Raw genomic sequence first — 15,337 nt, 5'->3', positions numbered from 1 at the left:
AAGTGGCCGAATCCTCAAACTCAGAGCCTTGGCAATAATTTTGTAGGCTAAGTTGAGGATGGTGATGGGGCGCCACTATCAAATCTCATCCAAGGAGCCACCCTCCTTGGGAAGAGGTATATCAGGCCCTCACTCATGCTGTCAGGCATCACTCCTTTCTGCAAAATATACTAAAAAGCACTACAAAGATCTGGGCCAATCAGGTCCCAATACTCCAAGAAAAAACTGGGAGTCAACCCATCCTCACTTGCACAACTACCACGGGGGAGGGCCCTAAGAGCCGTGTGCAGCTCCTTGAGCTGAAGTGGTAGCTCAAGCCTCTGACGCATCTCCTCAATCACAAGACAAGGCATGTGTGCCCAAACCTGCTCCTGCATGCATCTTGGTGCTCTCACTGGGGCTTTGCAAACAGTAACTCACGGTAAAAGTCAGTAGCAACTGCATGCATATCCTCAGGCTTAGAAGCAACTGACCCGTCGGGCCTCCTCAACTGAATGACCTTGGCACGCGAATGGTGAGGTCCCACTACCTCAAAGAAATCACCCGTTTCTCTGTCACCCACCTAGGTCCATTGAGCTTCCTGTCGGTGCAAAGCAACCTCATGTCGCCTCTCCTTTGTGCTAACAAGCTACTAACGAGCCTGCTGTAGCTGCTCCTCCAACCAAGGACTATCTGGATGCTACTCCTTCATCCTCTGTAGCGAAGTAATGCCCCGTCTATGACGCTGCTCCTCCTCTCTTGCTGCAGCCCGACGAGACAGAGACTCCTGGAGAAAAAACGACTAATCTGAGCTAGGCATGAGGCCCCTCTGTCAGCAGGAGAATCCTGTGTGTCCAAGCTCTCTGTCCAGAGAGCATCTAGCTGCTCTCGGAGTGTTGAGTCCAACAAGACCCTCTCTAGGATGCAAAGCATCGTGCTCCCACTCCTCTGCCTGTCTGCCACTGTGTGGATCACTAGTGCATGGTCCGAGAAGGAAGTCCCTGTCAAAATGCCCACTCTCCCTCCCAAGTCACTGAAATGGTCACTAGTGTCGCGAAGAGATCTATCCGTGATAGATTCACTCCTCCCACTCTGCGGTCCGAACGAGAGAAGGCTAGGCTGTCTGCGGGACTCACAAAACTAGAGTGATGCCAAACATCCGAGACCCTCAGAGTCACACAAAACCTCTCCCAAGCTGCCAGCTCAACTCCATGCACATTAGCATGGCTACCACCAATCCTGTTAGAAGGTTCCTCCAACATGTTGAAGTCCCCTCCTATGCACCAGTGTTCTGCCTGCTGCGACAGAGACTCAAATATTTATGACCAAAACTCTGCTTGAGCACTCACCACATTGGACGCATCGATGTTCAAGAAGCCCACTAGGCAACCCTAAACCTGCATAGTAATCCACTGAGCCCTACCTGGCACAATAATCCCTCTGCCCACAATGGCCTGCTGCAAAGAGTCTGCAATAGTCATACATACCCCACCCTAGATGCCTCCAGGTCCAAAAGAAGCTGACCAAAAAGTGTCATATCGTCCACGCAAGAGCTGACCACAACGTCTAATGTGGCTCTAACACAAATGGTGTTGTTGAAGCATAAGGAGATCAATCTCTCCTCCAACAAGGCAGCGCTAAAGCTCCTGATGCAGTCGGCCCTGCTAACACTGAAACTGGGGCCCACCTAGTCCCTCCACATTCCATGAGACGATCCTCATGGGGAGCGAGAGAGAAGAGATGTTGTCGCAGCAGCTAGACAGGCTATCTTCGAGGCTGGCTTGGATGGGGAGTACTCCGCATCTGAACGTCCTCTAGACAGGCATGACTGCAACAAGTGCTTGGCAGAGCGAGCCGTACGTAAAGCAACCTCCTCTGTCCAAGAGTCCTCATGAATGTATACATAGCATGGAAATCATTGTGTATTGGCAAGGAAGTAAACCACAATGTGTCTACATCTTGCTGAATTGGAGGTGTCACCACAAACTTGGCCAATGGCCACAGAGTCTGAAGCATGTTTGTAACTCCTAGTTCTCCCATGTGGTGAGAGAACTCTAGGACCTGTGTGTGCAACCATCCCAACACTGAGTCAAGAGTCCACTCTGTCTGGTCCCTGCCCGCAGAGGGGAAAGGAGAAGCCAACTATTGAGTCTAAGGCCTCTGTCCCAGAATCAGAGGGTGGCTCTGCATGTGTGTGCCGTGTCTCTATCTGTATCTGCTAGGTAGCCCTTGCAGGGTGGAGCTGAGGCTGTGGTGTAGGTCGAGGCCTCCTCTGTGGACAAGCCTTCGCTAGATGGCCCATCTGTCGACAAATGAAGCACTGGTTTGGGAGGCCCGAATACTTCACACTCTATCTAAACCAGCCCCCACTCACACGAGGCAGAAGAATAACCTTCCGGAGCGTGGGAGTCTTTGACCAAAACACGAACTGAGGGAATGCCAGCTGCCTTGGGAGAAACAGAGGCTACCGTGTGAGGTGTCTCTAGGACAGTCCCAATGACTGAGTCGATCCTAGACAAAAGTGGTAAGTCCTCCCTCTGCAAACCTGCAAAGTAGACAGACATGGGGATGTCTGCCTCCTCTACTAGAACATCCAAAGCAGGGTCGAAACCATGTCTCCACTGAAGTGGGCTCGTACTGCTCGGATGGTCAATGGACTCATGGCGATGACCTTGGATGCCATCTCGAAGGTCTCAAACTCAATCTTATAGTAAACTCGTCCGCGTATCTGTACGTCCAAGATCTTGCCCACCCCTGCAAGAAGGCGGGCCTAGAGAAGGTCACGCATCTCTCCTCTTCTAGGTCGGGTTCTGAGAATCTTGCAGATGATGAAAGTCGCCTGCAAGCGCTCTACCTCTGCAGCCAGGCTCGCTTGCTCTGTCACCAAAAGAGCAAGTCGAATGGTGAGCTTAGTAGGGTCGGGCAAGGGGGCTTCAGACGAGTCCCTCTGTGGTGGAGATGAAGCCTCCATCTATGTCTACTGATGTGTCCAAGAAGCGGGCGGTGAAGCGATTCTGGAGCCGAGTGCGCCAAGCACTATCCAAAAAAAAAATAGTGCTACCAGAGCCAAGTGCAGAAGGAGGCGGGGGGGGGGGGGGGGGGGAATTGGATAAGGCGGGTTGAGGGTGGGACCTCAAGAGGCATCCAATAGGTGGGCGGGGTTGCGGGGGGGGGGGGGGGGGGGGGGTTTGAAAGGCGACACGAGGGGGGCAGATGGCGAGTTGGGGGCAGCGGCAGGTACGCGCAACAGGGGGTGGGCGGGTTGGGCTGCCGCCCGCGAGGGAAGGCACGGCGGAGCGCGAGGGCAGCAAGAAGGGAGAAGGGGGGGGGGGGGGGGGCAGCGATGGCGCAACAAGGGAGGTGTGTGAAGCAGTAGCAAGTGCATCAGTCTTGTGCTCAAGCTCAGGGTCTAAATATTTTCTCCATCAAATGATTGAATATGGCTGGTGCATTGGTCAAGACAAAAACCATGACTAGATATTCATAAAGACCAAAATTTTACAAAACGCGGTCTTTAGAATATCTTCATCCATTATCTTTATTTAATGATAGCCACTTTTAAGCTCAATCCTACTGAAGTAGGTAGAGCCTTGTAACTTATCAAACAGATCTTTTACCTGAGGCACAAAAAATTTGTTTTCGATAGTGATATGGTTTAATGCTTGATAGTCCACACACATATGGTGGAGAGGGGAATGGGGGAACACACCCGGCACAAACACAACGGCCTCTCTATATCTCAAGGTATCCACGGCACCCCTATCCTCTCGGAAAAGACCTTCAAAAACACACTTTACACTAGCAGACCACCACCTGCCCAATTTCTACTGCGCTCAATCCACCACACAACACACACCTACTGCCACAGAATTTCTCCACCCTTGCACACGCTCACAACTGCTCAATCTCACTCTCTCACACAAAACACCGTCGGTCCGAGGGGGCACACACCTCTACACTGCAGTCACCGAGGGGAAACATGCAAGTAGGAGAAAGAGAAGGGTGGAAGGGGAAGCAACAACAAGACAGGGCAACAGTGGCTTAATTGCACTTTACAAAACATGTATACAGGCATGCAACGCCATCACCATGGCCATTTTCACGAGAAAAAATAAAGGGCTTTGACAGGCACACTCCTCTGTCAGAGAGATCTACTTTGCAGGCTTCAAACGGCCCAAAAAATCCTGAAAAAAAGCCCCTAATTTGATTAAATTTTGAGTTTTATTGTGAGGGGCCTTCAATTTTGGAAACTACCCTCACATTTGAACATCTTGCATCTCAATTTTAGCATCTTTTGGAAGGGGTAGCCACCTTGATTCATCTGCTCAATATTTCTCTCTTTCACTTGAGGGGGGGGGGGGGGGGGGGGGGGGCATTAACATTGTCGCTATTTCCCCTAGGTACTTTTTTATTTTTTTTATTTTCCTTCATTTTTTACCTCTTTGGGCTACCCAAACTTTGCACTGCCCTTTTGGCTCCTCTTTGACCATCTCTATCCGGTTCCCTTGACTTTTTTCCCACCATCCTCCTCTTTCTCTATTTCTCTCTCCTCCTTCCCTTTGGTTCGGCTTCCCTCCTTACCTTTACCTTTACTTGCTCTTGCTCGGCCGACCTTGGAATGGCCCACTTGCCTCTGTTTTGTACACCCGACATCCCTCAGGCTCTTTCTTTCTTTCTTGCACATGGGAGTTTTCCCTTGGGATTGGACCCACCTTTGGTTGCTCTCCTTCACAATGGGACTCACTTCCCTTCTTATGCATTGGACCATTAGCGATGTCCCTAATGGTGCCTCGCATTTTCCCTTCAAAAAAATGCCCCTAGCGTGTGAACTGGCCCGCAATGGGTGCCGGCCATGTCATCAATCGACAAGGGTCTCCGTTGCCAACGCACGCCACCTACGGCCACTACTACGCCGTCTCTGACCACCACAAAACTGCCTGCAGTTCCACCCTGCACCGCCAGGCTTACGCACACACTTTGCCACCATCGCCAAGCTCACAAGGGCTCTACCCATGGACTAGATATTGGAGTGAAGGCCATCTTCTTACCCATATAGTCTCCTTCACCCATGCGGTGTTGGGCATGTGGGGCATTACCCGCTGCAACGTGGCGTCCACTGGATCCACTAAGTCTCTAAAGGCTTTGCAAACTTTTCAAAAAAAAACTCCATGTATAGCCTTTTTGGACCCTCCTTCCCCATGCTCCGATTTCCTGCTCCAATGTTAGACTGCCAAGCTGCAAAGCCCATTGGATTCCCACTGTGTCTGTCTCGGGTTGGGAAAATCTTACCACCTTCTGCTCCTTTTGAGCTCGCTATCCGAGGCCACTAAAAAATCAAGAAAATTACTTGCATTGTCCTTCCTAGCACTTGTCGCCAATTTCAACTTGCCGTAATTGTCTGACCATGAACTCGATTGGCAAGCTGTCAATTTTCGCTATCCTCCCATGATGTCCTTCACCTTCAAGAACCTTGATGAGGCCAAAAAAATACCAGATGGCACATCCTCGAATGCGGGCAAGTGGGATCAAACCCGTGGGCTCAAACCCGACCCCCATAAAAATTTAAACATACCATAACTTGCTAACTAGAGCTCCGATTGGCAGTCCGAGAAGACACGCATGCTCCATAGCTCGAGCTCTACACGTGCATCTAGTAAAATCAGCCTGGACCACCTGTCCCCAACTGCCCTGCCCGTCAAGGATCTGCAACACCTCTTGCCTTTGTACTCCAATATCTTGAGCTCTGCTCCGTTTGACGAGTCGTTTGGACCGGCTTCTAGAACATCAAACACTACATTCTAGAGTATTGACTTGGCAGTTTGGGCACCTTGATCTATCACCCCATTTGGACCATCCTTTAGATTTTTTGTCCTAAAAATCCGCATCAAGCATACATTTCCGCTACCCTTTGGATGCCCAGGAGCTTGGTACCTGCCTTAGCCTTATGCATTGCACCTACCTGCACCCTTTGCTTGGCATATACCACGTCCTAGCTTGGACCAACTTTGACTGCACCATCATTGCCCGCCCCCTCGTTGAACATTTATGTTCAACCACACATGGGATTATTGCACTAAAAAACTGTACACACCAAACACAATCTCTGTACACCGCAAAATCACCTAGCATATGTACAAAACTGACACCTGTCACCCGCTATCTTTGTTCATGCGGGTTTCCCAACCCCCTGCTTTATTTGTCGTCTCAAACACCTTCCACTGGTCTCCTCCATCCACTTGTAACACCCTTGCATAGTGCCACACCAAGGCACCCAAACAACTGCATATCCAAACTGCCAGCATCATACTTCCACCACTCGAAGCACTCCTTGGCAAACTGCCCCCTAGCAACCGAACACCTACAAGAACACCAAATAGAGCACAATCGCTTACACCAAGTAGACCTGACATACTTGACCCATCCTCCCAACCATGTAAAGCTAGATCCTCATCTAGCAAATCCTGCACCTGCTCAATGGCACACTGCATAGCTTCCTTTATCACCATTCCTTTCAACCACTACTCACAGACCTCCTTAGAAAGCTTCGATACCGCCTTGGAATCCGCATCACCTATCATAGAGTGCACTGAATGCATAGAAAGCACCTCTATCTTTGACTCCGCACTGCCCTTCTCATGTGCCATGCACTCAGTTCCAGCATCTTGAGCTCGTCCTCTTCAACCACACATAGGCTTACTACACTAAAAAACTCACACCCAAAGCAAATTCTCTGCACACCACAAAAACACTTAGCATATGTACAAAACCTAGCATCTGTGACCTGCTGTTTTTGTTCATGTGGGTTGCGTAACCCCCTGCTTTATCTGTCATCAACCGCAAGGCTCAAACACCTTCCATTGGTCTCTTCCTTCCACCTATAATAGCTTTGCATAGTGCCACACTAAGGCACCCAACTAGCTACATATCCAAACTGTCAGCATCATACTTCCGCCACTCTAAGCACTCATTGGTAAACTTCCCACTTGCAAAAAAGCACCTCCAAGAACACCAAATAGAGCACCATCGTGCTCTCCATCCAAAAACCTTCTTGCACCATCGCTCGCACCAAATAGACCTGACATACTTGACATATTTAACCCACCCTCCTAACCATGTAAAGGTAGATCTTCATCTTGTAGATCATGTACCCGCTCAATAGCACACTGCAAAACTGCTTTGATCACCATTCCTTTCAACCACCATTCACAGACCTCCTTAGAAAGCCTAGACACTGCCTTGGAATCCACATCACCTGTCATAGAGGGCACTCAATGCATAGGAATCATCCCTATCTTTGACTCCGCACTTCCCTTCTCACCTGCCATGCACTCAATTCCAGCATTGTTGTGCTCTTTTTCGTCTACTGGTCCTTCAAGGTCGATAAGAACCACTTGCCTATCGACTGCAACCACCTGTTCTTCTACCGTTGCATCAAGATCCACTCAAGAAGAGAGAAACTGGTTCTCTATCACATTACCCTTGTCTTCTTCCATGGGCACGACTGCTCTATTGGTGCACTTGTTGCACCATTATGGAACATTCCATCGCTACCTTCATCAACACGGCCATTAGCATGGCATTGCACACCATCTTTACATGCACATCTTCACATGTAACCCTAAAATTCTCCACTTGGTCTTCACTAGGCACCTTGGATTGCACTTCATGCTGCTCCTTGTACACATTCACTGTCTCTCCACTCACATGTAAGAGGTCAAACTCATCATACTTGGATTGAGACGTCTCCGTCTCCCAACTAGTGTTCGCATCCATAGAGCTACTGTCACTCGACTCAATCTCTTCCTATGTTTCAAGCTAAGGAATCTCCTCTAGCTTCACCGCTTCGACCTCGTCTGCAAACCACACTCTTTGCTCTTTACCACACTTTAACAGAGATTCTACAGCCGCACTTGAACTTGGCATCACATCTTTTGTCCATTCTCGAACCACCTGCACTTCCTCCACAATTGGAACTGCTCTAGCCGGCATCTTGGGCATAAGAACCACTCTGTCTCTCTGTAGCCAAAGAACCCTTGGTTCTTCCCGGACTTGAACTTCTCTTTGCACCACCTGTGGCTCGGGTACTGCCGCATTACACTGCTTTGGCATCACTGCACCTTGCAAACCCTACCTAGCCTTGCGCTTCTTTAAAATCGTTTTGGTTCGCCAAACACAAGGGGCTCTCTATATCTCAAGGTATCCACAGAACCCCTATCCTCTCGGACAAGACCTCCAAAAACACACTTTACACTAGCAGACCACCACCTGCCCAATTTCTACTGCGCTCACACTCCACTAATCCACCACACAACGCACACCTATTGCCACAGACTTTCTCCACCCTTGCACATGCTCACAGCTGCTCAATCTCACTCTCTCACACAAAACACCATCGGTCCGAGGGGGCACATACCTCCACACTGCCGTCACCGAGGGGAAACATGCAAGTAGGAGAAAGAGAAGGGTGGAAGGGGAAGCAACAACAAGATAGGGCAAAAGTGGCTTAATTGCACTTTACAAAACATGTATACAGGCATGCACCTCCATCACCATGGCCATTTTCACGAGAAAATACAAAGGGCTTTGACGGGCACACTCCTCTATCGGAGAGCTCTACTTTGCAGGCTTCAAACGGCCCAAAAAATCCTGAAAAAAAGCCCCTAATTTGATTAAAATTTGACTTTTATTGTGAGGGGCCTTCAATTTTGGAAACTGCCCTCACATTTGAACATCTGGCATCTCAATTTTAGTATCTTTTGGAAGGGGTAGCCACCTTGATTCATCTGCTCAATATTTCTCTCTTTCACTTGAGGGGGGGCATTTAGCGATGTCGCTATTGCCCCTAGGTACTTTTTAATTTTTTATATTCTCCTTCATTTTTTACCTCTTTGGACTACCCAGACTTTGCATTACCCCTTTGGCTCCTCTTTGGCCACCTTTGTCCTGTTCCCTTGACCTTTTTCCCAGGAGCCTCCTCTTTCTATATTTCTCTCTCCTCCTTCCCTATGGTCCGGCTTCCCTCCTTAGCTTTACCTTTGCTTGATCTTGCTCGGATGCAGCCTTGGAATGGCCCAATTGCCTCTGTTTTGAACACCCAGCAACCCTCGGGATTTTTCCATGTTCCTTGCACATGGGAGTTTTCCCTTGGGATTTGACCCACCTCTGGCTGCTCTCCTTCACTGTGGGACTCACCTCTCTTCTTATGCATTGGACCATTAGCGATGTCGCTAATGGTGCCTTGCATTTTCCCTTCAAAAAAAATGCCCTCGGCCACATCATCAATCGGAAATGGCCTCCGTTGCCAATGCGTGCCACCTACGGTCACTGCCGCACCGTCTTCGACCACCACAAAACCGCATGCGGTTCCGCCCTGCACTGCCAGGCTTGGGCGCCCATAGTGCCTCCATCGCCAAGCCCACTGACTAGATATTGGAGTAAAGGCCATCTTCTTACCCTTATAGTCTCCTGCACCCGTGCAATGTTGCACATGTGGGGCATTACCCGCTGCCATGTGGCATCCACTGGATCCACTAAGCCTCTAAAGGCTTTGCAAACTTTTAAAAAAGAACTCCATGTATAGCCTTTTTGGACCCTCCTTCCCCATGCTCCCATGTCCTGCTCAAATGTCAGACTGCCAAGCTGCAAAGCCTGTCGGATTTCCACCGTTTTTGTCTCGAGTCAGGGAAAATCTTACCGCCTTTTGAGCTCGCTATTCAAGGCAGCTAAAAAATCAAGAAAATTACTTGCACTATCCTTCCTAGCACCTGCCGCCAATTTCAACTTGTCGTAATTGGTTGACCATGAACTCGATTGACAATCCGTCAATTTGTGCTATCCTCCTATGAGGCCCTCCCCCTTGCAAAACCTTTTCGAGGCCAAAAAAATACCAGATGGCACATCCTCCTATGCAGGCAAGTGGGTTCAAACTCGGCCCGAGAAAAACTTCAACTGACCATAACTTGCTAACTAGAGCTCCGATTGGCAATCCAAGAAGATAGGCATGCTCCATAACTCAAGCTCTACATGTTCATCGAGTAACATCAGCATGGGCCACCTGTCCCCGGATGCCCTGCCCGTCGAGGATCTGCAACGCCTCCTGCCTTTGAACCCAAGTATGTTGAGCTCCGGGGCTCCGTTTGACAAGCTGTCTGGAAGTGGCTTCTAGAGCACATCAAACACTACATTCTAGAGCATTGACCTGGCACTTTGGGCGCCTTGATATGTCAACCCATTTGGACCATCCTTCAGCTTTTTTGGCCTAAAAAGATACATCAAGCATACATTTTCGCTACCCTTTGGCTGTCGAGGACCTTGGTACCTGCCCTAGCCTTTTGCATTGAACCTGCCTGCACCCTCTGCTTGGCATATACCACTTTCTAGCTTGGACCAACTTTGGATGCACCAACGGTATGTAACATCTTTCTTTTCCGCTAAAAGGATTGGAGAACAAAAGGAAGAGGAGCTAGGCCTCACCATCCCTTTGTCTACCAATTTTTGTACTTGCCTCATGATCTTCTCTTGTTGAGCTTGGGAAACTCGATAAGGAGGCTTGTTAGGCGGTGAGCTTCTTGGTAGGAGCTCAATTCGATGGTCATCATCCCCTCGTTTTGAAGGTAAGTCTATAGGGATATCATCAATAAAAACATCTTCGAATCCATTTAGAAAAGTAGAAAAGTCTAACTCTTCTTGATTCCAACCATTTTTTTAATCGATAAATCATTACCGTCATTAGTGGATTCTTTGACAAAAAACATGTACGCAGAAACCGAGCTTTTCATTGACTTATCAAAAGTCGGTGAATTTACAAGAGGTATAGTATGACCAGACTCATTAACATCTATATACATGCTCTTTCCTCTATAGGTGAAGTAGATTCTCCTTTTAGGGAACTTCATGTTGGCAGCCATGTGGTTGAACCATGGTGCACCTAGGATAGTATCCTCATGTTGGAGAAGAGAGATGAAAAGTCTTCTTTGTCGATATAGCTTTGGACATGAAGCCTCAACTTCCCAATCAAGGGAGTAATGGAGGCTTGCTATCCCTTGAAAGCTGTATCAACAATTAGAGTATCTCCCATCTCAAAAGCTTGAATGCCCAACTTGGTGGCCGACTCATTGATATGAAGTTGTGAGTAGAGTGAGGGTCAAACAAGATGAAGGCATCATGTTCCCTTAACTTTCCCCAAGCATAGGAGAGATGTGATCCTTTGCAACAATGAGCATCCTCTTTTGGAGCTTTGATGGTGGGAGCTCTAGGAGTCTCACTGCGGGCATTTCTCCTAGGGCAACAACGATAGCCACGTCCTTGCTTCCCACAGTTAAAACACTTATGGTCCTTGTGAAAAGCTTCAAGCTCTTCAAGAGATAATTTGTCTTTACCTTTGTAAACTCCCTTATCCTTGGACCAATTGTTGTTGTTGTTGTTATTGGAATTGCCTTGGGAAGATTTTTGGGCATTGGTTTTTCCCTTTGCATCATTTTGGTCTTTGTTTTCCATGGTCTTGACCATCCATCTAGCCCTTGTTGTAAATTGATGCGGGAAGCAACCATGGTGTGGTGGATTACTTTGGTGATAGAACCAGGCCATTGGGAGATGACATACTCATCCATTTCTTCAGGTAACCCCACACAAAATTGTTGCTTTTTCTCGGTGAAGTCTATTGTTTGGAAGACAGTAGCCTTGAGATGTAAATCCCAAAACTTGTCCACATATTTGTAAATAGACTCATGGGAGAGAATCTTCAAACGCAAGTTTTGGTAAGTACTCTGTGCTTTGAATTTCTTGCAAGAAATTGCTTCATGATGACAACTCGTAGAGTTTTCCATGTCTTTGGGGCTTTGTCATTGCCACAAAGGCTAGCCCACCGTTGACGAGCCAATTTTTGGAAGTGCATAGCTACATGGTGTAGTTTGGAGGACTCCGTGAAACCCTCGTCTCCAAAGGCTGCATCAAATTGCTACATGAAGGCCAATACTTTGTCGGTGGCACCAAAGGTTCCATCATAGGTGAGAAACAAGATACTCTTTTCTCCCTCTTTGAACTTCTTGAGCTTTTCTGATATTTTCCATGCAAGGTATGATTTGCAATGTCCTCCCCTCTTGTATTCTCTAGGAGAATAGCCATAGCTTTTGTCAAAAGAGGAGCAAGGTGAAGAAGAAGGAGAAGAGGGTGACCTCTTTCTTGACATTTTCTTTCTTTATTTTATCTCTTCCCTTTCAGAGTGACAAGGAGAAGGACTATGTTGACCGTTTCCTCTTGGGAGGAGTTGGCGATTGTCTAGACCACCGTCTTTGTAGAGTCACATCTTCAAAGGAACTTAGGGATTTATTACTTTCTTGTTCTTTGGATTCCTGCTCTCGTATGGGAGAGATTTTTCTTTCGGGGGTCTCATCAAGAGGCCTCCTAAGCTCTCTCTCCTCTTGGAGAGGAAGAGAAATCCCATAAGCACGAAGTTGTTGATGAGTAACTTTGTCTTGCAAAGTAGGGTTAACCATAGCTTGCTGCAACCTAGTAAACAAGATAATTGACAAACATGGGGGCATCATAATTAGCACCTTCACGTGCAAAATCGAAGTTATCAATTTTCATTCTACTCTCTTGGTTATTGTCAGCCATGCTAATTATACTTATGTGTTTACTGAGTGTATTCTTTGGTAATTCAAAACCTTAGTTGCTACTCCTCTTAGTCTTTGAAATCAACACTTAAGTATCTACACCCACGTGAATCGGTTAATTATAGCGAGTAGTGGAGTGGGTCTAACATAGAAAAATTGTCGAGGGGTAGCTCCTTTTGGACTTCTTATGGCTCAATAATGATAAAACCGTAGGCAAGTCTAAAAAGAACTTAGTATTAAGACCAAAGGTCTCATTGTGTGAACCATATCCCATATACTAGGCTCAACAAAGGCGACAATAGATCCCAACCCCACTTACCCTAATATAAATTAGCAAAATAAACCATTAATAGGCTACTTAAGGACCTCTCTTCATAAGCAAAAAAAGAGAAACCAAATGCTCTGATACCAATGCAATGGAAATGGCTTATGAACTTTGAGAATAAAAAAATTAAGAGAATTAGAGTGAGCATTTTTTTTGAGATTACTTTGAGAACATAGATGGTGAACTTAATTGATGGTAGGAACATAAACATAGTACTTAATTACCTTGGCACGAACAATACTTTTGTAAGAGAGAGTATTAGAGAACATGACAATAGTTGAGGACCAGATTTACTTGGAGCCCCCCCCCCCCCCCCCCCCCCCCCCTCCAAAAAAGGCGTTTGTATTATAGATTCTCCCATCAAGAGAGACTTGGTACAATACAATCTTTGCTTTCCTTGTGACCTAGGTGATGCAATGAATATGGAAAGCTTCATGCCTCATGGGCATAACATAAACTTTGCAAAAAGCATTAACTATCCCAAGCCTTAGTCCCAAGGCCTCAAACACCTTCGAAGGTGGAGAGAGCTAGCGGGGAATGAGGGTAGGGAAGAGGAAGAAGAATCATTTATAGGAGAGAGAAATAGTTCCTCACTTATCATCACTCTTCTTTCTTAGCAGAGTATAATATCATAGTAACGAAGATGAAGTAGATGGAAATATTAATCATTGAATCATGGCTCTTGGTTGGATTTGCATTCCATAGCCAAGAGTGTTGGTGTAGGCTCTCAACTTCTCAACAAGCTTGGAGAAGGAGATGGAGCTCTTGCACTTTGCACTTCACACAATGAGAGAGTGTGTGTATATTGATAGCCGTTTTTCGGCTCTCCATAATTGCCATAGTAAGTTACTCCACCCTACCAAATTCACCCAAACGCTATGGCTATCCCTACCATTTCACTGTACATAGGCGTGTGTGAGTTAGGGGGCTTTTCCCATATCTTCTTGAAAACCCTCAGCTAGCTAGTCACTGGGCTAGTTGAGCCAAGAAAATAAAAAAAAAATAAAAAATATTATAGCCTCTTGTGTGTAAATATTTCATTGTATATATGGCCTAAATATAGGGATTTTTTATAATTATTTTGGTATTTTATTTAAATATTTCTACTTAGGTGTGTGTTTTATTAAACCTATGTACACCTTCTTTCATCCTCTTACACCATAATTATATTTTTTGCCAATATGTACATACTCTAACCTCATATTTTTCCTTTATACAAATCACTCCCACATTTTCACCCTCACCCTCGTGAAAACAAAAAATTGATTTCTACTCATTGGTTACGTTTATTATATTATTTACTTGCATACCTTTTCCTCTTTCACCCAAAATAATTCAAGGAGGGACCATATCATATGATTCCAATATCTTTCCATATCCATAACTCCTCCATATTTTTATTATTAGTTTTACTCATTATTCTAACACCATGTGCTCATTGAGCTAAAGTCCATGAATAGTCCATACACTAGTCCCACCATGTATATATTTCTTTATTCACCAATAATCCTCCTCCATGCATGGGTCAAGGGTAACTTGGATGCTTTGTATTATAATATGACAAAGGAGGGGCTCACTCTTGGATGCATTGTACAAATTCAACCAAGGAGGGGGCCACTAAAAGACTTTTGCAGGCATAAAAACAGGCTTTTTGGTGAGAATTTTGGCACCTATTTACACTTTAACTTTGGAGCGGTGGTCAAGAGAGAAAATGTAGCCCACGCTCTCAATAATCACCTCAAATGTTTTCATGATTTTTGGAGCTACCAGCGGTAACCTATGATTTTTTGAGTGGACCCCAATCTGCCCACTTTTCTCACAAGTAGCCCTTAGTCTTCTCTCACCCTTCCACACACCTACTCACTCTTACACATCCCTCCCTCTCCTTCCCTCACTCAAACCTGCAATTTCCATGGCTTCTCCCATCCTCTTCACCATTACCCTTCTCTCTCATCCCTATAGTTCTTTTATGAACTTCTACATACATACACCCTCTCCATGTCTCTCTCTATTGCTTCTATGTTACAATTTCATTTACCTCTCCTAAAAATATCTAAAATTCAGCATCTCAACCATGATAACTTCTGCAAATTGAGAATTTTTCATCAACAAATCCTCTTTTCATCGTGGTGGTCAATCGTGGCGGCGGCGTAAAGAAGCGAAGAAGAAGAAGACCAACGGTCATTTTTTCCACAATCTACACAAGGATGAGTTCAAGCTTCTTCAAAGCTTCACCATCTCAATGATTCTCTTTTAATTCACCCCTCTTCCTTCATCAAATCAACTCATCCTACCCATTGTAAATGTATCACTAACAATTCTAGTGATTATTACCACTAACAACTAACTTCTCTTGTAAAAATGCACCCACACTATCAACATATGGAGTAGGCAACCGCACAAGTAAACCAAATTCACT

Source organism: Adiantum capillus-veneris, chromosome 29, assembly GCF_014529385.1.
Source record: "Adiantum capillus-veneris isolate H3 chromosome 29, ASM1452938v2, whole genome shotgun sequence".
Classification (NCBI taxonomy): Eukaryota; Viridiplantae; Streptophyta; class Polypodiopsida; order Polypodiales; family Pteridaceae; genus Adiantum; species Adiantum capillus-veneris.
This window is presented reverse-complemented; position numbering follows the sequence as displayed.